The 15,087-nt window shown below is 36.8% G+C and overlaps 1 protein-coding gene across 1 annotated transcript in view; it reads right to left on the bottom strand.

Moving 5' to 3' along the window:
• LOC128599390 (contactin-associated protein-like 2) overlaps positions 1 to 15,087 on the bottom strand; it is a 145,889-nt gene that overhangs the window by 43,294 nt on the left and 87,508 nt on the right. The window lies entirely within an intron of this gene.

Raw genomic sequence — 15,087 nt, 5'->3', positions numbered from 1 at the left:
TCAAGTTGTAGAATTTACACATCCAAAAGCTACATATACGGTATTTAATGGAAATAGATCTGGCCTTTCCCCTTCAATTAGTGACACTGCAGTGAAGGTCACAGGATTGTAATACGAGCATATTGTTTTTCGTGGCTTTATGATGGAACTGCACAGGACACTGCTGGTTTTAAGATTAAACTTGTACAGGATGCCTCTTCACACACAGGCACATATAGTTTTCAACAAAAACAACAACAGAAAAGTAAACTCATTGCAGTCGACTCAGAGTTCCTGACCCCACTAAATAGCTCCTAGCTTGAATCTGAAGTTAAAAAGAGAACTGTACTCCTGAGTGGTCGGCCCTGTCATCAGGGCCCAGACTGAGCGCATGTGAACTTAATATCTCTAAGGCACATTTGCTGAGGAGAAATGTTCAAATTTTTTCCTTTCCCATTCTTCCCTTCTCAGTGATTCATTTTAAAGCATATTACTCCGTAGTGCCTCTAAATTATTCAGTAACTACGGTGAAATTAATTCACTTTATTAACGCCAGACATGTTCTTTATGATGCCACAAGAAGTAGTCAGCGGATTTTACACTGGGCATATGACAATTCCTTTTAAATTCAAAATGTCCAAAAATGAACAAACACACATTTCGCACTCCACTGAAGATCAGAGAACACACTTCAATTAAACCTGTAATTAAAGATCCTTTTTTTTTTTTTTTTTTTTTTAATTAATGTTGCTGACTCAGAAAAGGCTATTAAAATCTTTAATAATATCCATCCCATCCATTTTCTGTACAGCTTATCCTACACAGGGTTTCATTAAAGGTTTATTATGGTGAATCCAAGAATCATAGTCATAATCCATAATCCAAACAGTGATAGGTGCAGTTCGATCCTGTGGGACAAATTGTATTTTTGACTACTTGAGATATTTAGTTCATGAGAGATCAAAGAGAAAACTCTGAATATTCAATATAAAACCAAGTTTTAAAAGCACCCGCTTGTATGTCGGCACTGTGATAGATCATGCTAAATATATCTATTACATTTAGGATGTAAGCCATAATTAAAGGACGTTTGTTCATATCTGCATCGAAATGGCAAAAAAATTCTATTTAAACTGCGGTAGCTGAAGCTACTTTGTTTATGGAACTGACTTGGGAAAAGGACTTGGACAAGATAACATACGTTTACATTTCACATCCACAATCTGCAATATCAATAGGATGCAGATATACTCCAATCATTTCCACATCAATTCAAAGCACAATGTTGATGCTTCTGGCATGTTTCCCATTTAATGTGGCTTGTTTGAGCAGGTGAGAACTCATCGGTGGCACTTGAGTGAGGACCAAAATAACCGGTCTGAAAGTGTCTGAGTGAGGTGGTCTTGGTCCGTTTCCAAGCAAACGCTGGCGAAATTTGCTTGCAGGGAGAAAGTTATTTGACTGTGAACTGACCCAACAGCAGGAGGTGAAACAAACATACATCTGGGTTATGCATGTAACCCTGTTCCCTGAGAAGGGAACGAGACATTGGATGAAACCTCCAACTTTCAGCCACCACTGAACGGTCTCAAAAGGAATTTTGAAGTCCATTGGAATTTGGGAAAAAGTGGTAGGGCCAACAAGGCACCAATAAATGGAGAATTTCACGTGTGTGATCTACAAATAACCTAATTTCTCTAAAGACAAGAGACAAATGAGCTCTTCTATATTCTTATTAGCACGTTCATATATTTCATCATTGTAACTTTTTCCACCACCACTGGAAAAATTTCCTGCGCATACATGCCACAAGTGATGAGTGTGATATCCGAAATTCTTTTCATATTTTAATAGGTTGCTTAAAAAATTCAAAGGATGGAATGGCACATTTTCATTCAAAAGAGATGACAGAAGAGGCCTGCAGAATTTTATTTATTTATTTATTTTTAACAAAAATGCAATGAGGAATAGGGTTTCCATTTTCGCTGTCGTGTAGTCTTAAGACGAGGCACTCCCTAAAGCCTATAGCTGTCATCAAAAGCTGTTACAGGAAACAATGCGGTGACTTAAAGGAATCAGGTCACCTGGGAGTGCACCAGGCCATGAATAAACTTGTGCAATATTTCTGTAAAAAAAAAAAAAAAATGAAGTAACATGATTTATAGGTAATGTATGTCTTTTGAATTGCTATCACTTGAGAAGCCTATGTCCTTCACATGTCAATAAACAGGATTCTTCTTGAGTGGTCTGTAAAGGTGACACTGGATAAAAAATTAGAAAAAAGAAAAAAAAAAGAAAGAAAAAAATTATTATTCAGGGACTATGCCACTGTTACTATGACATCAGCTGTAAAGAGTAACAGGAAGTGACTGAGTGGAAAAATAGTCCTTTAGCCTTGTGGAAAAAACTTACAACTGTTTAGAATCGCACTGGTCTTGATCTCTACCTGAAAGCATTTCTACAAAAAAAACAAAAACAAAAACAAAAAAGGACCGTACCAGTTTTTCTCGCAGTGGGATAAAACACTTAGAGAATAAGCCACAAGCATCTGCAACCATTCTGAAAAGGCAGGCCTTATTGTGATGAAGTGAGCAGCCCCTTTTTCATGAGCCCCCTTTTTTTTTACCTCAGCACTTTTTGGAGCTGGAGCCTCATCCACAATTTTATTTCAATTCATAAAACCTCTGACAGATAATTTCTCTCCCTAGACATGAAGTGAATTACTAAAAGTCACCCACTTGTGAATTTCTGGATCAAATCCACACTGTCTACCATGGATTTAAGTTTCAACTATCAGCTGATGGAATTAATGTTTTGTATCCACTCGTACGACAAACATTTCTCTTGCATAGTTGTCACATCTGTTTAACCATTACTCTGTAAGCGGTCCTAAAACATATTGGAATATAGCTAGCTAGCGTGAAAATAGCAACATGGTCAAAGAAGCAGTGATCTCTAATTACGATGATAGATCGGGGGCTAAAATCTAATATCTATCAATAGCTGGACAATTGAACTGATAGGGCTGAGCAATGCAATATATTACAAGGTCTCATTGATGCCATAATGAGAATGATTTGGAGGAAAAAAAATATCTAAAGATAGACAGATACATTTGTGATTTGTAATATTTTAAGTGTTTCAAGTCTGTAATACTCTTCTAGCTTCATGCTGTGCACCAACACACAGTATACATCCCATGCAGGAGATGTATCTGTCTTCAGTAGTCTCTGAAATACTCTAACCAGCACGATCAAAGTCACTGCGATCACAGTGTTTCTCCACTCTGATGTTTATTTGGTTTTAGTCAGAGCAATAGCTGGAGCAACACTGTGATAATGTATGTGAAACAGTGAGCATGTACAGCCACGTGTGTTTGTACTATTCTACCTGGTCCAGAGAGCCCTGGAGTGTGTGCTTCAATGTGGGCTTCCTCAGCATGTCCACAGTGTGTTTTTTTCTGTGGTGCTGATTTTGATCTGGGCCCTGAGCAGCTTCAGACACAGAAGAAACAAATAAAAGGAGAAAATAAGCTTCAGTTTATACGATGCTGTATTTTATGGTTAATTTATGAGCAATCATTTCTTCAAATGTTCTTTTGTATTGATATTTCTTTTTATGACGATGTCTTGCGAGTTCTGTCTTAATTATCTACTCTGTAATTTTATGCGGTACTGAAATGTAGTTATTTTATTCTTTTACACACGTTATTATTAGATTCTTTGTATACTGCTTTAATGATTGTGGAATTTTTGTGACATTTCGTAAAAAAAAAAAAAAAAAAAAAAATCAAACACATTTAATTTTGAGTGTTATAGAAGGGTTGATTTTCTTTCTTCATTTCTGGTTTTGTGTTGCTTTAAGGCATACAGCTATTGTGTTATGAAATATTTTGCAAGATCAAGTGTTTCTGTGAAGTTTTCTTAGTTCACCCCCTTTTTTTTGTGCGTGTTTTTCAATCAGTTGTATGCTTTTTTTAAAAAATTTCAATCATTTTAGCTCTACTAGAAGCAGTTAAAGTTAGAGTTACATAATTTATTTAAGCATTCTTGCATGAAACAAACAAACAAATAAATAATACTGGATATCATACTTAAGATAAAAAAAAAAAGCAAAAGGTTTGATTTACTTGTTTTACTTGTGCAACATTTATGTAATTTATGACCTGTAAATTACTAGTAAATTAATTTTACTTAAGAAAGCAAATGCAAATTAGCCAAAATTGTACTAATTATTTTCATCAGTCTACACATGGAGGAGTAACATTTCCACAAACTGCATATCAGGTATGAAGAAGCTACTCGGCTATCCTAAAATTGAACCGATCCAGTCATTATTAAGAGTGTTTTGCTACTCTGCAGAAAATATTGCATATGCATACAAAATATTGCAATATGCATGTGGAGAAATCACTGCTTTAGGCCATATTCTGTTCACACAACTAAACCATTTCCTATAATTAAAGTCACAATGGCTAACATCATGTAGAATAAAATTATTTAATATCTAGTGAACACAGTTCTACTGAACCACACTAGACAATGGTCTACTCTATGTTGTTAAAAGGACAAGTGCAGGGTAGTTGAAATATGTCCTAATAACTGTTATTTGTATGTTACCTTTCTAACTTTAGCAATAATTTGTATATGTTGGAACATATAGAAAATATATACAGTATATATTAGTGCTGTGGCGATTCCCTGTGAACTGTGCTCTAAAGACCAGCAACATGTTCCTTTATGAAAGATATGGTTTGTTTATTAGCAGAGCGTTGAGCTCATGTCTGGTCTGTCTCTGCTGACTTGTCTAAAGGCAAGATGTTATACTGCAGGTATACATTTTAGGTTATAGGCCACATTGCACTTATTCCAATGTAAAAAAAAATTCAGTTTAGAATATCAATAACATATTAGCAATAACTCTAAAATGTGTTAATTTACGCAAATGTATTGTACATTCCGGTACATATCAGACACAAAACAGATTATCGGACTACAATCTGTTTTCCAAAAAACCCAACGTTTTTACATTCTTTAATCTATAAAATCACATACAAGAAAAATAAAAAATAAAGGGAAAGCACGATGGCATTTACAGTATAAAGGTGTGTTTTCTGGTTTTGTTTTGTTTTGTTTTTGCAGGTATTGCTTCCTCAGGTCATATGCCTGAAAATAATCTGTGGAGTTATGAGTATGACTCAAGAATCTTATTGACTACAGATATTGAGAGAGTGTTTTTTTTCTCTCTCTCACCATTAGACCGCTGCTTTTATCCACAGCACAGAATACATAAAAAATAAAAAATAAAAAATCCATTTTAAGCCTCTGATTCACAGACCTTATTTAGAGATGACACAGTGAAAGCACTGCAGTTAAAATAGCGTGATATATTTCAGTCTGTTATTTTTTTTCTTCTTGCAAATCAATGTGTCCTTTTGAATTGGTGTTGTGTGAACGAGTGTCAGTTTGCTAGAAGGCTCAGTAATTGCTCAGTAATTAAATTTTTTTTAAAATAAATAATAAACAGAGCTGACACAATAAAAAAAGTGATTCCTGTAGCACTAGAAAAAGGCCTAGAGGGGCTAGTCTACACTTTCCGAGAGAAGAGAACATAAACAAGATCATTGTTTCCTTCTCCACTGTTTTTGCATGGTGTGCAGTGAAATGTTCTCAATGATTAAACGACAGTTTCTTAAAAGCTAAACTGAAAAAGTCCCACACAAGAGAGCATTAAAGCATTCGCTGACACCATAGACCAGGTAACAGTTACTGAACATGCTGCATGAAAAACAATGTCCTCCATCAAATACTGGCTGCTTCATGTCGGACACAACACAGGACAGAAATCTTAAATTCTCCACTTTACAGGTACTAGTCTATACTGCTGCCCCCCTGCTTCCTGCTTTGACAGGCTAATGAGGGATTACGAGCACCTCCGCATATGTCACACTAATTTGCTTTGGGAAAGACTACCGAACAAAATACAAGGTGCTTGATAGAACATATGCTTTAGGTTTTATAGAAACAAAGTCACAATGCAGTCTGCATGACTAACAATGACCATAAACAAGAAGAATCCAAGGCCATAGTTGTCAGCTGTTAATGAGGTATGAGGACGTTGCATGGCCAGACATCTGTTCTATGTATTTTGCAGCCATTGGACAGATGCTGCATCAGTGGAGGAAGTACAGTCTTTGGGTTTGTCCTCCTTCTCTGATTTTTCCCCCCAAATTTGCTGTTGTTCTTCGTGTCAGAAGGCCGATGTTTGGCAGGTAGAATGCTGTGACACCCATTTCGCAAATTACAGGTGACCGATGGATATGACAAATGACCTTTCTCTGGCATAGGCAGTGAGGCCGTGTGGGTAGTGCCCAAGTGAAATGAGAAAGACAGAGCCACATGAGTACATGGGGCTAAATCCCCTGCAGCACTGAGGGTTGGGCAACACTTAGACCATTGCAGCTCAACATCAAACATGTGTCAGAAAGACAGGGGGTGCACAAAACAGGTTACAATACAGGATTTCAGCTTAGGGCTATTGCTAAAATCAAATCATTTCTTTCTTTTCAAGAATGTTATAGAGTACATGCTATTATTTCATCTCATCTAGACTAGTGATTCTCAAAGTGAGGTCAGAGGCGCCCCAAAGTCAAACAAAGCGAAGCAAAGCCAGGGGGCCTGTGACGCTTGGATTTAGTTACAGAGGTGGAACAACCAAATTATTAGGACAGTTATATTTATTATTGAGTTCCTATAATCATTAGCCTGTTTGGGTGTTTTGAATTGAATGTGATCAAGCCAACCTCAAAAATTAAAAAAGAGTTTTAATGAATATGCCTATAAATAATGTCAACTTGGACCAAATGTGATTTGTGAGTGAAAATTTCAAGAATAGAAAGCTCTAACTTTACAGTTAAACAAAAATATTCGAGAACCCCTGGTCTGGCCTACTGTAATGCCTTGTATACCGTATAGCTATTAATAAGCTCAGATACAGTTAGTACAGAATGCGGCTTATAGACATCTTATTGGTACTAAGAAAAAATATAATGTCACCCCCGTTTTACCCTCCCTCCATGGGCTCACTGTCCACCATAGAATCCAATTTAAAATACTTTTATTTGTTTAAAGAAACCATTGCGCAGCCCTATATCACTAACATTCTCGACATTATTCTTCTGAAATTGCTGAAACCTTCTGGTCTGCTACTTCTGGCTGTTCAGACTTTTAAATATATATACAGTGAGGGAAAAAAGTATTTGATCCCCTGCTGATTTTGTATGTTTACCCACTGACAAAGAAATGATCAGTCTATAATTTTAATGGTAGATTTATTTGAACAGTGAGAGACAGAATAACAACAAAAAAATCCAGAAAAACGCACATCAAAAATGTTATAAATTGATTTGCATTTTAATGAGGGAAATAAGTATTTGACCCCTCTGCAAAACATGACTTAGTACTTGGTTTAAAAACCCTTGTTGGCAATCACAGAGGTCAGACGTTTCTTGTAGTTGGCCACCAGGTTTGCGCACATCTCAGGAGGGATTTTGTCCCACTCCTCTTTGCAGATCTTCTCCAAATCATTAAGGTTTCGAGTCTGACGTTTGGCAACTCGAACCTTCAGCTCTCTCCACAGATTTTCTATGGGATTAAGGTCTGGAGACTGCCTAGGTCACTCCAGGACCTTAATGTGCTTCTTCTTGAGCCACTCCTTTGTTGCCTTGGCCATGTGTTTTGGGTCATTGTCATGCTGGAATATCCATCCACGACCCATTTTCAATGCCCTGTCTGAGGGAAGGAGGTTTTCACCCAAGATTTGACGGTACATGGCCCCGTCCATCGTCCCTTTGATGCGGTGAAGTTGTCCTGTCCCCTTAGCAGAAAAAAAACCCCAAAGCATAATGTTTCCACCTCCATGTTTGACGGTGGGGATGGTGTTCCAGGGGTCATAGGCAGCATTCCTCCTCCTCCAAACACGGCGAGTTGAGTTGATGCCAAAGAGCTCCATTTTGGTCTCATCTGACCTCAACGCTTTCACCCAGTTGTCCTCAGAATCATTCAGATGTTCATTGGCAAACTTCAGACGGGCATGTATATGTGTTTTCTTGAGCAGCGGACCTTGCGCGCGCTGCAGGATTTCAGTCCTTCACGGCGTAGTGTGTTACCAATTGTTTTCTTGGTGACTATGGTCCCAGCTGCCTTGAGATCATTGACAAGATCCTCCCGTGTAGTTCTGGGCTGATTCCTCACTGTTCTCATGATCAATGCAACTCCACGAGGTGAGATCTTGCATGGAGCCCCAGGCCGAGGGAGATTGACAGTTCTTTTGTGCTTCTTCCATTTGCAAATAATCGCACCAACTGTTGTCCCCTTCTCACCAAGCTGCTTGGCAATGGTCTTGTAGCCCATTCCAGACTTGTGTAGGTCTACAGTCTTGTCCCTGACATCCTTGGAGAGCTCTTTGGTCTTGGCCATGGTGGAGAGTTTGGAATATGACTGATTGATTGCTTCTGTGGACAGGTGTCTTTTATACAGGTAACAAACTGATATTAGGAGCACTCCCTTTAAGAGTGTGCTCCTAATCTCAGCTCGTTACCTGTATAAAAGACACCTGGGAGCCAGAAATCTTTCTGATTGAGAGGGGGTCAAATACTTTTTTCCCTCATTAAAATGCAAATTAATTTATAAAATTTTTGACATGCGTTTTTCTGGATTTTTTTGTTGTTATTCTGTCTCTCACTGTTCAAATAGACCTACCATTAAAATTATAGACTGATCATTTCTTTGTCAGTGGGCAAACGTACAAAATCAGCAGGGGATCAAATACTTTTTTCCCTCACTGTATATATTTTTTATATGTTACCTTTTTGATTATATAAAGGGAATAGCTGTATCTGTTTTTAGGTTTTCTTTTTAAACTTGTTGCAATTTGTAACAATTTTTTAATTTGGTGTGGGAGGCGGGATGCAAGCGGACAAAATCGATGCACTCTTGATTATATGGAGTCCGGGAATCATGGTCAAGAAACATAGCAGAGGATACCGGCAGACAAGGTTATCACAAGCCTATCCTAATCCATAAATCAAATACAGGCACAGGACAAAAACACTGAGAAAAACAGTGAAAGTAATTTGAAAACAGCGTAGTGAGTAGAAAGCAGAGAGTTTTCTTTTAAAAGATGTAGTCAAAACTTTTAGGTGAAAGGCAACTTTGTTTTCTCGCCATTATCAGTGCAGCATATCTCTATCTTTACAAGGTTTCTACACAAAATCCCACACATTTATTAATCCCAGATTAATGTTTTTAAACATAGATTTTTAACTTTTAAAATCAGCTGCATCATGCAACAGTCCTAAATGACATTATTATTATTATTATTATTATTATTATTATTATTATTATTATATATTTAACAAAATAATCATTTAAACATTGAAAAGTCAAGAATATTGCTATATTTGCTTAAAATTTGATCATTTCTATCATTTTGATTTAATTAATAAATTCATTAAAAATTTAGATCAGAATGCTTTAAATATATATATATATTTTTTAAGAAACACAATGTGTTTCCCCCCCCCCCCCCTTTTAATTTCAGGTATCACATTTGATCCTTTTTACTCATGATATTATTACACACAGATAATCCATTTACTTTTTAATGTAAGTGATATTTAGAAAATTCTGATGACATGCAATTTAAAGTACTAAAAATACCTAAAGAATCTTGACACGTTTTTAAGGCATTTATGCATGAACCGCTTAAAGGACTTTTCATCTCAGTATCTGAAAGGAAACTGCATGTGTTTGAAACTCTAATGAATTTTGTAATTGTGCAAAAACTGGCAAGGTTTCGATAACAACCAGTTCAGCTGAATGCTAATGATAACCATTCCTGCATTGTCAAGATGATTTTTTTTTTTTGTGTGTACATCCATAAAACTCTACCCCACATTTTGCTTTGAGTATGTCCTTTGTTTCAGCAAAGTATAGTGAACTAAATACTGAAACACCAATAAATTTTTTTTTTTTTTTTTTTTTTAGCTATCAACATGAACAGCTCTGGCAATTCTGCAAAATTTCACAGAATAAAAATGTACGAATTTTAAGCATTCATTAATACTTAACTAATTATTCTGTAATGATGAATTAATGGCCAATAACTCCAGAATGACATCAGGAAATAATGACGTGTGTACAAAACAAATTTACTTTATCACATTTTTGTACACAGTGATGCTCAACCCAAACTTTAGGTCACACAACAATTTGCAATTTGAAGCTAATGCCACTAAACAACTTGGTTTGATACAACATGATCGAACCAAAACCACTTTACTGGGGTGATGTTATGAATATTTATTAATATAGTACGCCAGGGTAAGGACTGTGGAATATGTAAATAAAAGTACTTGTTGAGGCCTAACTTAAAGTTGTGCATAGGTGTAAGTTTAGAACTGTACTGTATATAAACTTTTTTTTTTTTTAAATACATTACATATATTTTATTTGTATTTCCGGTGTTAGAGTTTAGTTTAGAGTTAGGAGTGCTGCAAAACAAAACTAGAAAAGGGTCTCCAATTGTCTGGACTTATATTATAGCCTGTAATTTGGGTTAGCCTAAATTGTTTATACACAGACACTTCATAATGTAAATTGTCTCTATTAATATTGCGTGGTATTCATTACCATAATGCATAAACATGATGTTAATACTTAGTACACCTAATTATCATGATTAATGACTCAGCTAGGTGTTAATGCGTACACCTCATTATTTCCTGATGTGTTAAGTATTAGTGCATGTATTAATTCCTCATTATGAAAGCATTAGTTAAGTATTAATGAATGTGCATTTTCAGATCTTATAGTAAAACATTACCAATAAAAAAAAAAAAAGACGTAGAGCATATGAACTATGCTGATTTCAGTAAGTATGCTGATTTGAGACAGTTATAAATTTGGACTCATATTGGTTTAGAGATTCAGACAGTTAAATGAAAATAACTGCTTGGTGGGAGTTTGTTTGTCAGAGTCATACATTGCTTCATAAGGAGACGTGGGCTTGAATATGCAACAATTTCACACTTGCCCTGCTGTTTGATCCTCTACATACACAGATGGCATTCCTGTCAGAAACATTAATAAGGATAGACAAGACAGTTTTTCTAATATCCGAGAATGCAAGGTGCAAACGCCTCCACCACTTCGTTAACATATTTACAGTTCCAACAGAAAATAGCCTTTTCTATTCAAATAAATTGGATGTAAACTAAAAGGTTACTGAGTGCCAGATCAGAGACTTAATAAAAAGATTCATGACCCTGAGGTGCATCGAAATCTCGCTGAAAAACACCTGCTATTCATTACTTCTACATGCTCAGAATGATCAAATTCTCATACTTTGAACTTGTCGTAATTTTTCCTCATAATTTAAAGGTAGATAATACGTACACCGATGTTCATAGTGAGGGAAATTATGATGTCATGTACAGTTCACCGATGAGTTTGCATTATATTTTGTTTATTTATCACTTTTCTAATTCTCAGTCTTAATTCGATACTTAGCTAAACTTTCACGCTGGCTATGTTTACATGCAAATATTTCCTAAATAACTGTTTATATATTCACTGCACACTAGAGTTGGGGTACTCGATCCCGGACTCGACTGGACTCGAGTCCAATTATAAACGAACTCGGACTTCTCACGCATTCGGGTAAATTTGTACTCGAACTTGACACGGACTGACATTTTGGACTCAGTAATTTTTCCAAGTACAGTCGAAGAAAAGAAAGATGAAGAATAAATAACAACATAAACAGACTTCCCACCTCTTCAGTCTTCCGATAGCGGCTTCACGACGGCCGCAAATTATATACAATTTCCCGGAAATGGATTTTTTGAGATGGAGCGAGAGACCAGTAAGAGCATGGAGCGAGGCTGCGTCCGAAACCTCATACTTACCTACTGTATAGTAGGCGAAATATATGTCGTTTCGGACTCAGCCCGAGTGACAAGAGGGAGAGAGTGGCAGAGCACGTATCCTGATTTCTGCTAGATAGACCTATCAGTTTTTTTCTGTGGGCGGGCTTTAAAGTTGACCTCGCTCTCTCTACAGTTCATCCATCAATTCAGTGGACCGCTGTAGAATCAGTATCTCTGTAGTGTTATGCAACGTCATGGCAGAGTGTCCAAAATACCCCCCCCCCCAAAACTAAATACACAAATACACAATGCACTTCACCCAAGATTTCACTGAAGTGTACCCCTGCTTCATAGGGGTCAAAAATAACAACAGTTTTGCAAGTTTTCAACAGCGACTTTTCGATTGCCCATGGTTGGTTAAATGATTGTAAAAGACATGCGGAGGTGAGTTTAACAGGTGTCATTTCTTCATTAGCATAGCATAACATAAGCAAGGAGGCTAATAGAGAAGACATTACTCAAAATGTACATCAAAATGAAGATGATCAGAAAGGTGAGGAGGTGAGAGTAGGGCAAAATCGAGGGTGTCTGTGTAGCAACTGCACGCCTATGCGTGCACGCGAGTGTTTGTTGTTCAAGGTAAGCATATCGATTAAACTATCGTTTTTATGATGAAACGTATTCTAATTTCAATAGTTTTAGAGATTATCAGCCATCTCGCCATCATATTCTTTATGCTATTAAAATTCAGACGGCCCGCCAGCACGCTGTCGCCATGTTATGACCTAAACCTATGCTATCTACACAGCCTCTGTTTGTGTGAAGGTACTCATATCTTTGGAAAGCTAAGATTCTTGTGATTAGATTGTGATTGATATAAACCGTTTTTGAGATACAATGACAACAGCGGCTACAATCAATGTCTGTCAGACCACCGATATACAAACAAGCGCTTACGAAACGGAGGCAACTCACCTCATGTGAGGCCTCATAGTAATCCACTGATCCATATCATCCTGACATTTATGCATGAATTATTGCATGTTAGGGCCTACAAGTCTTCATAGTCAGGGTTCCTTTTAAGTGAATGTAAACACTTGGGGGAAAAAATCAGAGGTGTGTATAATAAAAGTTCTACATATAACTCTATATCCCTTTATTCTAGAGTGTTTTCTAGAGTATGAAACTAGTTAAGGTGCTGATGACATGAAATAAAAATATTAAATGGCAATGGTAAGATATACAAGGTATTTTTGTTACATTTATGTTGCCATTGGTTTGTGGAGGTTAAAATATTAATCTAACAGCTCAGTGTTGAGTTTACAATCGCAATTTCAAATCTTTTTTCAATTTAATTACTTTCTGGACTCGGGCGGACTCGACCATTAAGGACTCAGACTTCCGTCCAACTAGGCCCCTTTTGGACTCGGACTCGGACTCGATTGGTTAAGGACTTAGTCTCGACTCGAACTCGACAAAGGTGGACTCGGACACAACACTACTGCACACTACAATGAAGTACATTCTTAATTCTTAAATCTTCATTTACATGCAAGTTACATGTAACCTTACGTAAAGTTACGCACATTCAAGTATGTAAAATGGGCAGGCTTCTTACAGCAATATAGCTACACAGCATTTCATATTTGCTGGACATTCTGGAACAAAACACTCAAACTTTGCATACGATACCTTTACTCATCTTCTAATGTCATCAACATTGAAGGCATAACTATTGGTAACAATAGAATAAGCATTACAGCACAGTAAATAAAGGTTTTTAATCAGTGTTTGTTTTTTAATTCCTTTGAGATATCAGTAAATGTACATACTGTTAAGAAAAAAACATAAACCTGTATGATCTACCTTGTACATTTAAAAAAAATTTTTTTTATCCCAGTCCAGAAAAAGGGGAAGATTTCCAGACCTTATACAACCTTATTGTTGTTTAAGCCTGAGAGAATAATGGATGGGGGTCTATTTTCCATTGAGCACTAGTTCTGATAAAATTGGTTTTGTACTTGAGATGAAAACCATTTCCCCTGGAACACATCTCTCCCAAATTACTTTTGATATCTTAAGAGATATTCACTTTAAAAATGATGATGGTAGCTGAGGCACTTACCTGAAACTGTATCATTATGGATCAAATTAAACACTGTTTGTGTGTTCAAAAATAAAATATAAAAGAGTAACAGACGATCTGATATTGGATTCACAGACCAGACGAAATATCTCAAATAGAACCTCAGAGATGCATTGTCCCAGAGGTGCAGAATCACAAGATGATGCTGACAGTGTTATATATATTTCTAGCGAAACAAACTCACCGTCGTGTTGCTTTACTATTCTGATTGGGAGAAAACCTAAACAGAATTACTGTGCAATGTTGATGAAATGCTCATGAACAGCAGACAACAATCTCTACTGCATTCTATTTGGCTTCCTAGGCTGGAAAGACAGGCAGTAGAGGAATGCATGCATGCATTCAGGACCACCACACACTACACAATTGCTATCAACATACACACCACGAACAAGAGGTGTTATTACATTCATTCGTTTTGTGTTAATGCCTGTTAAGCACACCCGCAAGGATGTGAAGTTGCAACAGCAGGGAAATAAGAGGGAAATGAGAGATTATAAAACGTGACATGACATCCAGAGAGCACAAATGATTCATGTGGTAACATGAAAGGAATTCATGCAACAGAATTGCAATAGGAGTGACAATAGGAAAGTGCAGAAAGAAGCAACAATGAGAAAGTGCCAAAGTGTAGAAGTGGCCCCCTTTTTTTGAGACAAAGAAGAAGAAGAAAAAGAAGAACTGCTGCAGTGTCCATTCTGGCACTGGTCAAAGTCCAAACTTAATTGAAGCTGCAAGCAGCAATGAATGGTCCCCTCACCCCTGGTGCACGTTTGGGCTGCTCTGCCAGAGGAACGCTATTAAATTTTTTTTTTTTAGCACTTTGTAGCACTTATATGTTGTTAGGAGTCTATCACAATGTAAAACATGTCATTTCCTGTTGGCAGTAGGTGGTGCTATGACTATAACTGAATATTGGCATGTAGATGTCTTCAGGCCAGGGTTCGGATCAAACATGAAGTTTGGTGGAGATTGAACATTGTATGTATTTGTTATGATAACTTCCTGTTTCATGGCGAAATATCGAATTTTG

Source organism: Ictalurus furcatus, chromosome 23 (genome assembly GCF_023375685.1).
Source record: "Ictalurus furcatus strain D&B chromosome 23, Billie_1.0, whole genome shotgun sequence".
Taxonomy (NCBI): Eukaryota; Metazoa; Chordata; class Actinopteri; order Siluriformes; family Ictaluridae; genus Ictalurus; species Ictalurus furcatus.
The sequence above is the reverse complement of the archived record's forward strand: the minus strand, read 5'-3'. Positions and strand labels throughout refer to the sequence as shown.